This window comes from Eupeodes corollae, chromosome 1, assembly GCF_945859685.1.
Source record: "Eupeodes corollae chromosome 1, idEupCoro1.1, whole genome shotgun sequence".
Taxonomy (NCBI): domain Eukaryota; kingdom Metazoa; phylum Arthropoda; class Insecta; order Diptera; family Syrphidae; genus Eupeodes; species Eupeodes corollae.
Genome location: NC_079147.1, coordinates 250,948,840 through 250,965,493, shown reverse-complemented (window position 1 = coordinate 250,965,493; position 16,654 = coordinate 250,948,840).

Here is a 16,654-nt window from a genome sequence, read left to right as displayed (position 1 = left end):
GACATCTTTTGTTTCATTTTTGAATATGAAAGTTAATATCGAAGTACGTGCACCCTCCTCTTCCAAAAAGTTTATAAATAGGGGTTTCAAATAAGAGGTTTCATTTAGATGCTAAAAAAATAAAAACTTAACCATTACCCAAAATATTTAAATTTATTTTTGTTTAGACAAAATAAAAAAATCAACTCTCAGTTAAATTTGGCAAGTTTAAAGCCAATTTCCAAAAATTGCAACAAACGTTGCAATGAAGCGGAACTGAGAAAATAGCATCATACGTTTTTCGGTTTTAAATGACCTCAGAAACATATGGAATTTCTGATACAACGAGTACTGAACTATTAAGGAAGTTAAATGGAAATTTAATGGACCCTATCAGGAATCTCAAGAGTAATTTCTCTTCCCTAGGAATATTTCTTTCCCTCGAAATATTTCGGGTATTGTGATTCCAATACAACCAATTCTCAATTTTTACAAGTTACCAATTAATAACGAGATTAAAACTTCTGAACACTATTTACTTTCGCAATATTTATTAAGCATTATTATTTCAAGAGAACTTATTTTGGAATAGAGTATATATTTCAAAAATCAACAATTCTCTTTTATCCAGAAAATTAAAGCCTTTTATCCAGAAAATTAAGAGTAGCGAAGCGAGCTTAAAAACTTTCGAATTTATTTATTGCTAAATTATCATTATTTTTGTTTAGTTGTTAAAATGAGTGATAAAAGAAAAAGGATTTTGCAAATAGTTTTTTTATTGTTATAAAAAAAGAAAATAAAAAATTATATTTTCAAGGACATATACAAATCAATTTGCTAGGCTGATGCAATTGATAAAAACGAATCCCGATATGGCTAGTGGCATAGGAGTATTCTGTTCATCAAAAAGGAACGACAAAGATTTTTGGAAGAGTTTTGCAGAAGAACTGAGCATTCTTGGACCTCCGTTTGGTGGAGGAAAAGATTGGCATAAGGTTTGTTGATAAAAATTTCTATTTTTAAATAAAGACATTTTTATTTGCAAATTGGTTTGATTGTATTGTAATAGAATAAACTAAAAATTAAATTACTGGCAACTCCTTTCAGTTGTTGTAACCCATCCTACATATTTGTTACAATTGTCATTTCAATAAAACTTCCGCTCTGTTGCCCTTTGAACTTTCAACAGTCGTGTTTTTTTTCTTGTACTCCGCTCTCTATATTCCAATTTTATATTTCTATCAGGATATGGGCCCAGATAAACGTAATTAAATTAGATTAGCACAAGAAAGTTAGGGAAAGTTAGGGAAGTCGCGCTCATTTAAAAGAAAGCAAAATCGCAACGGATGCACCAGATATTTCAGGATTAATTTTTGCTTTCATTTTTAGTTTATTCTATTACAATACTCCGACTTAAACAAAAATAATTAAATTAAATAAACAATGTTTACTTGGCAAATCTCAATCCCTAGCCCTTTAGCGCAAAAATCGTTCTTAAGTTTTGGAACCGTATGGTTAAGAAGTGTGCCAAGCATCAGCTTCGGGGCTTGACAACGCCTCTTCAGTTTTCATAGGATCCCTTGCTACTTCACGAGCAATGAACGATAGAAAATCTGGATTGACTGTGGGTTTCTTATATCTCGATGATCTTCTTATTTCGGAGTTAGTCATGGCACTATTGATTCCATGCGGTAGACTATATTCCTTGTCCGATTCAGGAACAACAGTACTGTTAGCCTCTGACTCCGAAGGCACGAAGTTACGGAAGGAAAAATCAAAGTACAGTATATCAAGACAGAACAAATTCTTTTTCTCAAGAACTAGAAGACAAAAAATCATCTAGTTTTCAGTTTTTGATCAAAAACAAATAAGAGCAATAAATTATAAAATAAATACAATAAAAGATAATCTTGAAGTGTTGAAAAATTACACTTCAAATTTAATTAATCTGTAAAATTTATCAATTTTAGTTTAAAAATGTTTTTGGCATTTGGTTATTTAGAACTTATAAATTTATGTACAGTTGTGTTCATAAAAATAGCAATGCTCTCCAAATAAAACAAAATGGCCTTCAATATCAACGTTATAATATATTTCATTAAATTTCGAATAACAAACTAAAATATTTTATTCATAATAACAGAAAATAAGTACTATGGATTTTTTACCGTTAGCTTTCTCACAGTAAAAACCGTTTTAAATATATGGCTGTTCATAAAAATGGCAGTGCATGGCAAAGTACTATATCTATTATGCCAGAATTAAGAAAAACTATAATAAGTTTTATGAAATTATACAAATAACGTTAGCTTACAATTAGTACTTTGTTGCATAACCATTGTTTTTTATGATGCTTCGCATCTACGTGGAAACAAGTCCACTAAAACCTGACACCTCTCGACTGGTATTGCGTTCCACAAATCACCCACTGCTTCCCACAATTCTTTCGAATTCTTGGGTTTTGCTTCATGAACTGCGGTTTAAACATCCCACCACAAATTTCTCGATGGGGTTATGTCGGGGGATTCAGCGGGCCACTCTATAACGGATTACTTCTTCTACGCAAACCATGATTTAGCATTTTTTGACATATGCTTTGGGTCATAGTCTTGTTGGTATACCCAAACCAACGGCATTTCCTATTCAGCATAGGGTAACATAAACTCCTCGAGAATTTTCACATACTCGGTTGCATTCTCGACGACCTTTAGACCCAAAGAGGACGAATTTCCTTTTATCGCTCCACAGAACATTCCTCCATTTGTCTTTTTCTTAATCTCTATGCGCTTTATCAAACTCTATTCTCTTTGTCACATGCCTTTTCGTCAAGAATGGTACCTTACGTGGACTTCGAGTTGGTAACTTCACTTATAAAAGACGTCTTCGTATTGTTACAGCGTTAACAGACAGTTGAAGTCCATTTCTTATTTTCCTAGTGGCTATGGAAGGGTTCTGTTTTGCTAACTAAACAATTTTTCTGTCAGTTCTTTCAGTAGTCATCCTTTTTTGCCCTCGCGTTTTCGGTTTATTTTGCCATTTTAAGGCGTTACTGACCATTTTTGCTGAGCAGCAGCAGAATGTTTTGAATATTTTGGTAGGTTTTTCCCTCCAAACGCATTTTCGAATTTCTTCGGTGCAGTGTCTTGACCGTCTGATTGTTTATTTTTGAGCTTATATTTATTAATTTTTTATTTGCTAGTATGTTACAAATATTTAAAACTTTACATAGTAAAAAATATTCACTTAACGAAAAATAAAAAAAATTAAGTTTTTAATACTTTTTTATTATAAAATCAAAACCACTGCTATTTTTATGAACACTCTATATCTATAGAGTTTGAAATAATGGGTGCTCACCGGGAAAAGTAGAGTATAACTTCAAGTCTCTAATATGAAAACGAAAGACCGTAGATGGAAGTAACATGTTCATTTTTTTGTAAGAATTTTCGTTCTTTAAATAATTAACCATCTAACAAAATGTGACCAGCACTGCTATTTTTATGAACACAACTGTGCGTTCAATATTCCAATTTCGTAAAAATTGATGATCTATTTTCAAGAAATCGAATTTCGAAAAAAAAAAATTTAATATTTTTTAAAAATCAGAAATGTGCAGAAAAAAATATTGAAATCGGTTGTTTAGTTCTTGAGAAAACTTTAAAACAAAATAACGGCTGTTTGTTGTTTGTTTTGGAGAAAATTTGAATTTTCGATTTTTCAAAAAAAAAATAGTATAGGTATTTCTGTAATTTTTAGTCTTAAACAATTAAAAAAAACGCTGACGAGGATCAGCTCAAAATCTTAATTTCTAAATCAATCGAAACAATACTACTACTACTACTACTAGGCCCAGACAGACGGAATAGGCGGACGGAATAGTAGGACAACATTTTTTGACTTCTCTACCATCGTAATGTCATGTTTGATTAAAATCTCGATGTCGAAATTTTTTACGAAAGCAAAACTTGCCATATATTTCGTTCCTACATTTCACAAGGAATCAGAACGTTTAGAACCGGGGTGGAATCGACTTAATTAATTTTTGGTTTGACTATTTTCACTCTTTTAACATCTGATCTCAATTTTTATATCTTATAAGAACCACAATTGCATATATTATTTTAATAAATTTATATTTTTTTTAAATTTAATAATTCGACTTGGAAGTTTGCAATTGAATTGAGTTGAATACAGAATTAAAGTCTTCGTGATTACAACATTTGACTGTCAAAATTGTGAAAGTCATTTTTCCGATTCCATCGTTGAATAAGTACAATAATTGATTTACTGATTTCTGTGGGATTCTAGACCATTTCCATGATTTCGTACGTCCGTACGTTCGCGACGTTGTTTCGTCCTCCATAGCTCAAGAACCAGAAGAGATATTGATTTCAAATAAATTTTGTTATACAGATAATAAGGCAGAAAGGGCTCTCAAGAAAATTGCGTGGGTGGTTTTTTTTACCATAGCAGTTTGAAAAAAAGGTGAAAATTTTGGTTAACCCTTAATATCTTACGAACCAAAAATGCTAGAGACTTGAATTAAATTGTATATAATAAACTGTAATGTGATACCAAACAAGTATATTTGTTGGAAAAATTCCATTTAACGGTTTTTTTTATAAATTGAAAAAAACTGAAAAAAAAATTTGTCACCTCCAAAATTTTAAGACTAAAATATGATTTCATCTCCAAAACACTTTTGTGCAACGAAGAATAATGTTTTTGACATCTGATAAAATGTTGAGAAAAATGTTGAATAAAAATAAAAAAAAACATTACTCAAAATTGGTAAAAATTGAATATCGATTCAAATATCTTTTCAAAACCTTGAAATTTGGGCTTCAATCTTATTTTATCTTATAAGAAATATTATTTTTAACATTCAGTAAAGTTTTGAAATAATATCTTTAATTTACTTTTATCTTTTAAAAAATATTGTTGTCAAAATTCAGTAATATTTTGAAAAAAATCGAATCCACAGTTTTTTTTACAAAAAATTAAAAACCGAAAAAAAATTAACAAAAGTTGGTAAAAACTGATTTTCGACTCAAATATCTTTTCAAAAATTTGAGATAATAGCTTCTAACTAATATTAACTTATAAGAAATATTTTTTTCAACATTAGGACAAAGTTTGAGAAAAATCGAATTGACTGTTTTTTGACAAAAAATAAAAACCTAAAAAAAGTGTATAAAAGTTGGTAAAAATTGATTTTCGACTCAAATATCTTTTCAAAAATTAAAAATATTGGCTTCAAACTTATTTTATTTCACAGAAAATATTGTTTTCGATATTCAGTTTATTTTTATATAAAAATCCAACAGTTTTTTCATAAAAAATAAAATCTAAAAAAAATAGTATACGCAAATTTGGTAAAAATTGATACGAGTACATATAGACAAACTTTTAAGCAAGACAAATCGACAGACGGGATGGGAAATTATCAGTGTGGGTCGCATCCCACCCTCCTTTTATTTATTTGAATTTAACTTAATTTAAAAAAAAAATAATAAGAAAAAAAGAATAAAAGCAATGTTCTAGTACTCGTATTTCTTAAAAGTTGGACATAGGCCTTGTTGAATTTAAAAATGCAGCTGTTTTTAAAATTAAGAATGTCGATTATATCTCTTTTTCTAACACTTCTAAATACAAAGTAAGATACAGAGTATTGCAAAATGAGCTGATCTTTGGCTTTCTTACATCCTTGAATAGAAGCTATGTATGTATATTCAAGACTTGAGTTAGCACCAACTTGAAATTTTGTTGCCATTTTAAAATTTGTTATACAGAGTTTCAATTCGAAACTTCACCTGCTTGTGTTTTTTTTTAAATATTTTTTTACTGATGTACATATAAGTTTAAACTAACGATTTAACTTTCAAAATTAACAATTCCGGTCGTTAGTTTGTAAATAATTTAAAACAAAAAGTAAATCATGACATTCAAAATTAATGAGTTGACAAAAGAGGGTGTGATTTAAAAAAAACATGTTCAAGGTATTTTAATCTTATAACTTGTCTTAATTTAAGGCCAAGAGCCCTCTTTCGATTCGTTGAGAATAAATTGGACCCCCTTTAAGTCCATTTTTTGTAATTCCAAAAATTAATTCGATATTGAGAGAGTTTTTGAAAATTCTAGATACATTATTATTTATTAACTTCCATAGGAAGATATTGTAATCGGTCCGATTTTTCAAATTGAAAATGTTGACATTTCTCGACGTTTTAAGGTCCCTAGAGTCGAAATAAAAGATTTGTCTTCTTCCATAACTCAAGAACCATTAGAGATATCGACTTCAAAAAAGTTGTTATACAGGTAATAATGCAGAGAGATGCTGAAGGGACTCCCAAAAAATTGTTTGGTTTTTTTTTTAACCATAGCATTTTAAAACAAGGTGAACATTTTGGTTAACCCAAAATACCTTACGAACAATTAACGCTAGAGACTTAAATTAAATTTTACTGGAAAAAATTCAGTTAACGGTTTTTTTTATAAATAAAAAGAAACTAATCAAAAATATATGTCACCTCGAATATTTTACGAACGAAAAATCTTCAAAGTAATTTTGTGCAATGAAGAAAAACGTTTTCGACTCTCTTTTCAAACCAATTTTGTCTTATAAGAAATATTGTTTTCAAATTTTTGAGCAAAATCGAACTGACAGTTTTTTTTACAAAAAATAAAAATCTACAAAAAACAATACTAAAACTTGGTAACAATTTACTTTTGACTCAAATATCTTTTCCAAATGTAAAAATTTTGGCTTCTAGCTTATTTTATCTCACAAAAAATATTTTATCTCACAAAAAATATTGTATTTACATTCAGTAATTTTTTTTATAAAAATCCAACAGTCCATTTTTTCACAAAAAAACATAAAATCTACAAAAAATAGTAGAGTGCTATCGAAAGCATGGTTTATATCGTTTAAGCAAAGGTGTTTATAGTTTGTTTTTCGGTAATTCGCCAACGAAGTAAGCACAAAATTTTTATCGAATCGTGTGTTGAATTTAATTATAATCGCAGAGTTTTTTGTGTTCGGTTTTGGGCGAGTGCGGTAAATATTATTGAGTGTTGGTGGTTTAATGTTAATTGTTGTGCAAATTAGATTGAAAATAGATTTGAGATTTTCGTTAGGTAAATACGGAATACCAAAAATAAAGGCGTCCCTAGCGATAATTCGGTTTTCATACACGTTCAAGGAGCTTTTAAGCTTGGCAATTTCGTCAGCGGTGTGATTAAAGTTATTGATACATTATTGATTTGATTAGAGTTTTCAATTAAACAAGATCTAGTGCTCGTACATTCGGTAGTAACTTTAGCTAGTGATATTTTGATATTACTAATTTCGGTGTTTAGAGAGTCGATATCTGATTTAATTTCGGTTATGGCAGTTTCTAATATCACAACACGATTATTTATTTCCTGGACACTAATTTTGATTTTATTAATTTCGCGGCCGAGTTCTTCAGTTATTTTTTTTTTCTGAATTCGAGTTTTTTTGACAGAAGTGAAACAATAAACTCGCTTTGTTGACGAAGTTTTTCATCCATCCATGTCTTATTCATGATTTTTATTGATGTCGGAGTGTTCTTAGGTGTTAGGATTTTACGAGATGATAAGCTTTTGGGCGAATTTATGAGTGTGGAATTCAAAGTGCGCGGTCGTTTAGATGGGTTTGAAGGCATGGGTAAGTATTAGATAAACGTTAATGTATTGGACTTTAATAAGTTTGAGAGCAGAGTCAATAGAATTACTTAAAGATTCGTTAAATAATTTGCACAAAGGAAGCAAAGGAATATTTTTCCTCTTTTGTTACACATTTATTTAGGCAAATATTATTTAAAATGTAAGCACTTTTGCTCAAAAAGAACTTTATGCAAACAGCAAATCAGCTTATGCACAAGAAGACACAAAAACTAGCGAGGTTGAATGCGTTTATCGATCAAAAAATAAAAAGAAATATGTTTGTCACCGGATCAAATACACGTCTTATCAGCAGCTCCTGAGAGAGAAAACTTTTGAGTCTTTTTTTTGTATTGCCTTCACTGTTGTAATTATTATTAAAGGTAATAGTAACATGATAGAAGTAGATAGAAGTATATATGCCAACCGACTTAAAGAGTGTGAAAGTAGTTCCGGAATTTAACAATTTATTTGAGTTAAGTGATGTAATTTGTATACAAAACTGAGCGAAATATGGCTAAAAAACGGGAAACCCTAATCGGTAACAACTCGTTTCGCTTTGTGAAACAGATGATAAATGGTTTTTAAAATATTAATTTAAAAAAAAAACATTAAATTGTATTATATTAGAATAGTTTTTTAAAAAAAGAAAGAAAATGTAATACAAATTAAAAGTAGACATACAAATTTCAAATTTGTTCTTTGAAAAAATACACTTTTTTCGAACATTGAGAATTTTCAACTCCAAATTTGAAAATTCTGGAAAACTCAGTTCAATGGTTTGGGAACTGTTATTGCGAAGGCATATCACCATCTTTTATAGTTAATCTTATATTATAATAAAAGCTTAATAAAAAGCCAACCCTAAGATTTTGGAACTACACTAACTCAAACGATAAAGGTTTTGTTTTCGTTTCCAATGTTTGGTGTATTGGGAGTACTTGCTTTAAATGAAGACACAATGTGCTCACAAACCATTTTTCTACTAAAGTAACAGTAAATTCGAATGTGCGCTCCTAACTTTGCGTCCCTTGGGCAAATTGTCAACATCTCAGGTTCTATTCAAAGTCAATTGACAATTTCTTACCTTATTAACATCGGTCAATGAGTTAAGAAAAATTCCATCATCCTTCCATTGTCTTAATTACAAAATATAAATTAATAAAACTTCTCAGTTCGTCTTTATTAAGTACCTGCAAGAACTTCCAAGTTTCCAGTGCCTACAAAAAAATAATCCTAAACTCCTAACCAGGATACCTTTAATAATTTCTTATTCTTTTCCCACTTTTCACCCTTGATGCTCGTAAAATTATACAAGGCAATGACATTTTTCTACTTTCAGCCATAAAGAGTAAGACACTCTTCTTGCTTGACCTAAAACTTTTGTAACAACTCATTCAAAATTAATAGATTATTATGAGAGTAAAACTACCCCGTGCCCGTTTTCATATTCATTGGGAATGGTCTAAGGGTAGGTGTATTATATTTCCTTGAATAATAATTATCATCTTCCATCAGAGCAGAGCAGAGCTGTAGATTAATCCGTTCTTGTAAAAGTTCCATCAAGTCACCATTGGGTTGGTCGGTAGTCTTCGTGCCGTTGTCATCTTCATCGCTTTTTCTTCTTCTTGCAATTCGATTAAAGAGGCATGTAATTCTAAAATACTCGGAAACCACCTTAGGGAGCATAGTTTTAAAACTTTTTCTGCTGTTCTTGTTCTTCTTCATCTCGTGGCTTCTTTTTTGTACGTTATTGTCAGGCGGTTACCTCGGTCGGTAGTCGTCGGAGTTTTGTTGTTGGTTGGAGTATAGTCAAGTCATCTCATTTTTCTATAAAGCACCATAGACCCAGGAATATAAAAGTTTTTTAATTGTAATTTACCGCGCTTAATTAAAATTGCAACAATAGACTGTGATGGCAACGATGTTAAAGTTATAAGTATAAACCTTGCTATATATAGCTTAAGAAACAACGCTCTGCTCTGATGCTATAGGTATAAAGATGAGGCAAGAAGAAGCTCGAAAATGAAGGGGGTGCACGGAAGGCGGGCAGTGGCGGCAGCGATTATTGTTTGCTGTAACAATAACATCAAGAATTTTTTTTCTAACAAGTTATGCACACCTGTTAAGTTGGAAATTTAATCTTCAAAAGTCGCACCTTGAATAACGAGCGAACGGGGTCCTATTTAAGATTCATTGTCTTGTTTGTAAGTATAAGACTTTTAAAAAGTGCGAGGAATTATGTTTCCTTACTCTATACAAATATTTATAATATATTTAATGGCAGGTAAACGAAAAAGTTTAACGTTTACGAACTTATTTTGCATATAGTAATGTTTGAAAAAGGTTTTGAAAAGAGTTCAAGTACCTTACTTTGTATAGTTAACTATTATAATTTGTATATAATTTTACTTAAAAAAAAAGTTCACAAGATTAATGTTCAGTTCATTAGCAACTATAAGAAATTATGCTTTGAAATTGTGTTCATAATATTTTCTACATAATTGTTTATATAAATGTGCTATGTTTGGTGTCTAAGGGCTGTATTTATTGTGCCCTCCTAAAGTTAATGAGGGCCATAATTCAATTACAATTTGTTTTATTGTTCACGATAAACTTTTCAATTTGTTTATGAGAAATTTGTCGGTAAAGAATCGGAATATATGTATTTGTTTTCTTGTTTTCTTGATAACTACGGAGTGCAATTTGAAGAACTAGAAAAATGGGGTAAATGAAAACGGTACTAGTCCTACCATTGTAGGACTCCTAGACCTAGGAGATCATCCTTATCGCAAGGGTAACCAGCACGAGATCTGAAATAAGGCACCTTGCTATATAGTGTCCTCCACGTCTGACGAAAGTGCTGGTTTTCTGCCTCTAGATATCGAGCCCTTTCCGCCATTTTATCGTAAGCGACATTTTCAATAAAAAGGACAACTTAAATATTCAAATTTGCTAGTAACACATACAGCCTTGAAGGCTATTGTCATGTCTTAACTTAAGCAATACTGACTACAAGTACAAGTTGTATGAAGGACCAGCAGTAAGCTTTTGATTTGTCGTTTACGATAAAATGTATTTTGACGCTTACGCTTGATATAAAATATTGTTAGATCAACACCAAAGCCATTGAAAATGAATGTTTACAATTACCCCAAGTTGTTCACTTTTACAATATTTTGGTGTTTACATTTACCCATGATAGGAACAAAAAGGGGGTAGTAAACAGTCAATAATTTTTAAATTTTGTTATAGAGACATATAAAAACATATAGCATGTATTAATAATCATATTTTACTTTTAGATAAAATTTAACTTACTTCGATCGCCTTTGTTTGTTTTGCAACAATTTTAATTAGCACTGAAAAACTTACAAAAATTTGAAAAAAAAGTGGTAGTCCGAGGAAAACGCAGACCTTTAAAAATAAAACACAACATTGATGCCAAAAATCTCAATAATTCCTTAATAGGGCCCATACACTACGCAAACACGTTTGTTCAAAAGTGTGTTTGAGCAAACATAGTTTTGCCACACACTACACAAACATGTTTGAGAGATATAAGTTGCGTGACTTTTTTTATCTTAATCAGACATACATACGGACACGAAGCAATGAGTGATTTAGCATTGTGCAGCTTTAATTATTGCCTTGTTTATTAAAAAAAAAGAACAGAAAAAACAAAAAAAAAAGGAATTTGGTGTAAAGAAGATCTATTTTTGGACCTTCCAATTTGTTAAATGAATTGGAAAAATTGCCCAGCGTTGACTTTAACAATTTTTACGCATGGACAAAGCCAATTTTACAGATTTGTTACAAAAAGTTACGCCAGTTATTATTAAAAAAACAACTTTGATCAGAGATCCTATTTCACCAAAAGATCGACTATCTTTAACACTACGGTTCTTGGCAAGTGGAGAATCTTTTGAAGGCATCAAATTTCTTTCTGTGAGACCATTATTACAGTTTTGAAAGAAAATATAAAAGTGCGTATATTTTTATTTTCATTTTATTAAAATTAATTTATGTTTGTATATACGAAGGGATGCATTTCACAAATCGATATTTTGTGAGAACTCATCAAAAAATTGTGTCGCATTGGAGTACGTCCGCATGCTAGAGGTCGAGGGCCGTGGTTGTTGAACAAAAAATACTTATTACGACACTGGTAATGGAGAAGATATGGAAGAGTCACTCCTAATAGGTGTCGAAGATCTCACTGAAAGGTCTAAAAGATTTTGAACCCCCCGGATTACACTTTCATTGAGTTGTCCAAAAGACCCAGCAAATAAAATATCCGAAACAATTTTTTTGGCATACATTCGTTGCTGTTTGTTCTCAATTTCAGAAAATGTTGATGCCCATCCTTTTGCTATTGATATTGTGTCATTGCAGCTCTCTTTTAAGTGCTCACAAGCTAATTTTATTAACTTGTCATCGTCATTGGAAACCCGTTTTCTTTTAAATGACCTTTGTTTCGGATTTTCAATATCCTGAAATAAACAAAAAAAAAGAGAGAAGCAAATGTACATACATAACATATATGTGTATAATTTTTGTATTTATAATTTACAAAATACAATAATTATTTAACGAAGTTATATATATATCTAACAATTAAGTAAGTTAAATGGTCAACTCTTTCGTTCATTGTCGATTTTCCTTTTAATGTGTCCTCCTGACTATCCAGAAAACTTAGCAAATGGAAGTACCATAGATTGGATTGAAACACATCATCTGCTCCCGCTCCAGATTTTTCGCTTTTTTTTGTTTTCTGAAGTCGCACCCCGGTAGCCGCTTCGAAAAGTATTTATTTTTTTTACGACAGCTTCGCGATTAGCGCCAGGATCAAATTCTTTAAGTTTTCAACTAACACTTCATATCCGTTTGCTTTTAGTATACGATTGCAATATTCGTTAATTTTTACACACTACAATACCGGTAAACTTTTATAAAGCTCAATGAATTCAGTCCAAAATATTTTTTCCTCTTGTTTATTCATTGTCTACTCTATGAAAATTGCCATTGGTTTGAGCAAAATTCAATACACACCACACAAACATGTTTTTGCCGGCACGGAAAATTGAAATTTTTTTGATTTTGTTCAAACCGCTTGCTCAAACACGCATCATCGCTACACACTACTCAAACAGTTTGCACAAACATTTTTACAACAACAAAATACATTCGTTTGCTCAAACAGTTTGTGTAGTGTATGCGCCTTATAAGTTACAGACGCCAAAAAATTAATTTTTTCGACAAGACAGAAAACTTTAGATTTTTGCCTATAAAGTGCGAAATACCATATTTCAAATGTAATAATTTGTTTTATTTTTAAAGATAAACTTTTCAATTTTTTTAACCGACATTTTTTTGTAAGAATCGTTAAAAATTTGTGTTTAGGTCCATTTTGTCAAATTAATTGCAAAAAAGAAATCTTCGTTTGTGCTTTAGCATTAAGACAAAATAAGTAGAATATAAAACAAATTTACTGCTCTTAATAGCCTGGGTTGTTAGCTTTGAACAGAATAGGTTCAAAAATGCCGTTATTTATACATATGTTGATAAGATGCGGAGTGCAAAAAGAAGTAATCTGCATTGTATAGGCTCTATGTATGTATTCTTTAAAATTGAGAGTTCTGATGGGGAGACCAGACTTGTCTAGCGTATTCAAGGAGAGTTGTATAGTATTGGGATGTATTGACATAGGATTTTTTTCGGATATATTGACATAGGAGTTCGAGAATTCTTTAATCCAACGTTTAGTGCAACCAAAGAATCATTTGGCGTTGTTAATTATCTGATCAAGGTGCCCTTAAGAACTTAACTTAGTGTAGCAAATAACTTCTATATTACGAATAGAATAGACCAGATTTAATTAATAACTTCGTTGATAGTTGAGACAAATAACAAATAAGGACCAAGGTTGCTCCCTTGAGGAACTCTGGAGTTTCCAAAAATGGTGTGAGAGACTGAGAACCTGAAAACAACTCTGTAATAGGAGTTTCTTAGTTATGACCTTTCTCTAATTTGTTTAGAGTCTTAGACACAAATTCGGGAATATTAGTTGTACAGGGTGGGGCGTGGTTACTTCCTTATTTTGAAAAATCATAACACAAAAAGTATTGCCAATATTTATTTAATTATTTTGTCTGTGTATTAGAAGTACATTTAAAATTTTATTTTATTTGGTTTTAAAAACGACATCTCGAAGGTGGCCACCACTCTCATCAATGCACTGAGATAGTTGGAATTCGAAATTGTTTTCCACTTTTTCTAGCATATCTCTGCTTATGTCGGCGAAAGCAGCCCGAATGTTATTTTTACGATGATGAAGGGTCTTAAGACGATCAGTGTATACCAACGATTTAAGGTAGCCACACAGGAAAAAATTACTGTGGGCTAAATCTGGGGTTCGTGCTGGCCACTGAAGATCGCCACTAAGAGAGATGATCTGTTCGGGGAATTGTTCACGCAAAACATTCATTGACGTTCTTGCCGTGTGAGCTGTGGCGCCATCCTTTTGAAACTACACTTCCCCTACATTCATTTCTTTAAGTTTGGACATAAAAAAATCTACAAGCAGTTCAGTTTTCAGTTTTAAATTGTAAGTCTATTTATTATATATCTTTTGTTAACAATCATACAATTCCTTAGCAATGACTTAAAGCCGTCTGGCTGAGTGAACAATATTTTTATTTTAAATTTAATAAGAAAAAAAAGTTTGAGTAGTTAGAACTATTTGATTATTAAATATTCGCAAAATTAAAGTTCTTTACAGAACTCGAATAATTTCATCCTTCCCTTTGAACCTCGTACATGTTGAGATAATTGACTCTCCAATATATCCTTCTTATTTTCCTCAAAATCTCACATTCGCCTAGAAAATGGATTGTATTTTCGCTCACTCCCGCATTACAGATATTACAAATCAGGAAATCTACAATCATGCTGACATAACGTTCAAAATTGACCGTAACTGCTCTTTCGTTCTCTTCAAAGAACCTTGGGCCAATAATGCTGATTCTGGATATTGCACACCAAAGAGTCACACGTTCTGTATGCAGAGGCTGCTCATGAAGTTTTCTCGGGTTAGTGGGGCTTCAATAGCAGTCAGGTTTTCGAGGAAGGCTTCGCATCCTGACGGTTCTGGAAGGTCCATTATGTTTCTTCTGCACACTACCGGTAACCCTGAACATGTCTATCCACAAACAAATCGATTTCCGATCAGGCGCACGACCTGCATGTGCGATGTTAGAATGGTTTCTGAAAGCACGCTGAATTGCGATGATCGAACGGCTGAAAGAAAAGTAGGACTCCAAAGCGAATGCTTTATAAACTGCATTCTTGACACAGAACTAGTCATAACGAAAACCTAAGATAACGTGCTTTCGAACAAGCCAAATCTCTACTATTAATAACTGCTCAGTTGCGAGAGTTTCAGATAAGGAAGTAACCACGCCCCACCATGAGTTAGAGTATTTGTCGCGTGTACTGCCTCCTGTAACTCATTGAAAATTGCTCCAAGAGTAATTCTTGTCATGAAAAGTACTTTCTCAAATCAGCCATTCCGATTCGATATTAGACCTGGGCCCTTTTTCATAAAAACTGACTGGTGAGATAGGTGACAATTTGTAAATTACAAACCCGACAATTGTCTAAGTTTTGTCCCATACAAAATTGGCAATTTTATAAATTGACGAGGAATTTGCCACAGTTGTCAAGATTTCGAATCATAAAAAAATTGTCATGACAATGAATGTCAGGGATTTTTTCGAAAACTGTCACAAACTCCCGAAGAATTTGAAGTGACAATTTTTTTTATGAAATAGAAAAAATAGTATCTACAAAATACAATTTTGTCAGTATGTAGTTGAAAATTGTGACAGGCAATTGAGTTTCGGTCGTAAGGTGGACATTTTTTTTTGAACAATGTTTTCAAGCGAAAGTGATGATGAACGCGAAGAATAAACAATTATTAAGCGTCATTAAGTGCTTATCAATTTGAGGAAAAATTTCGCGTCTGCAAAACAACAGCAGAATACATTTTGTTAAAAATCGGTCTTCACCTACTCTTGATGCTAAGACCCATATTGTATACTGACTTGGAAGTGGAGCTCAGTACTGCTTAGTTGCTAATGGACAGGGTGTTTTTAAAAGTTCCATTCAGCGCTGCGTCAAAATATTTTGCAATCTAATCGGGAGAGAAATACGCTAGTCTTCAGAAAATATTGTATCTTTACCTTTTAGACATTTTGCTAATTTTTCATGTGTTGCTGGCATTGTTGATGGGTTATTAATAAGTATTTATGCTTCAACTGATAATGAGTCAGCATTTCTTGACAGAAATTGTGACAGAAATAGCTCATTAAGACGACGCTGGGAAAATGGATGGAGGCCATTTCTAAATGATATAATACTAGGAGACAGCGGTTATGGACGAAAAAGTTGGCTGTTAACAGCAGTTATTCCACACTAAGTTGAACAATATGAAGCATTATAAAGATTTTTGAGAGCTGGTAAGAAACGAGGAGACTTGTAGAAAATATATTGGGCATTCTTAAGGAAAAATTTCCTTGCCTTAACTATTTCCGTGCAAGGTTATTCGGACTTGTACAGTACTGCATAACTTGGAAAACCGTTTGGGAAATGAACATACACCATTTGAAATTTTGGATGATGATAATGGTCACGACAAAATTGTCATACTTTGACAATGACAAAATTGTAGTTGCATATAAATGACAACTCACCTTTCAATACGTTATTCAACGAAAACTTGTCACATAATTGTAGAATTATCACCTGTCAATATGTTTATGAAAAAGCGTCCTGAAGGTCTCCTTCCATTTATTTTGATCCGGTGCAAAGAAATTTAAGGGGGGGTAAGTACTCAAAAATTGTATTTTTTGTAAAAAGTTATATTGTAGCAATGAAAACTTATAATACTTATTTTCGTACAGTTGATAGATTCAAAAAGTGTTAT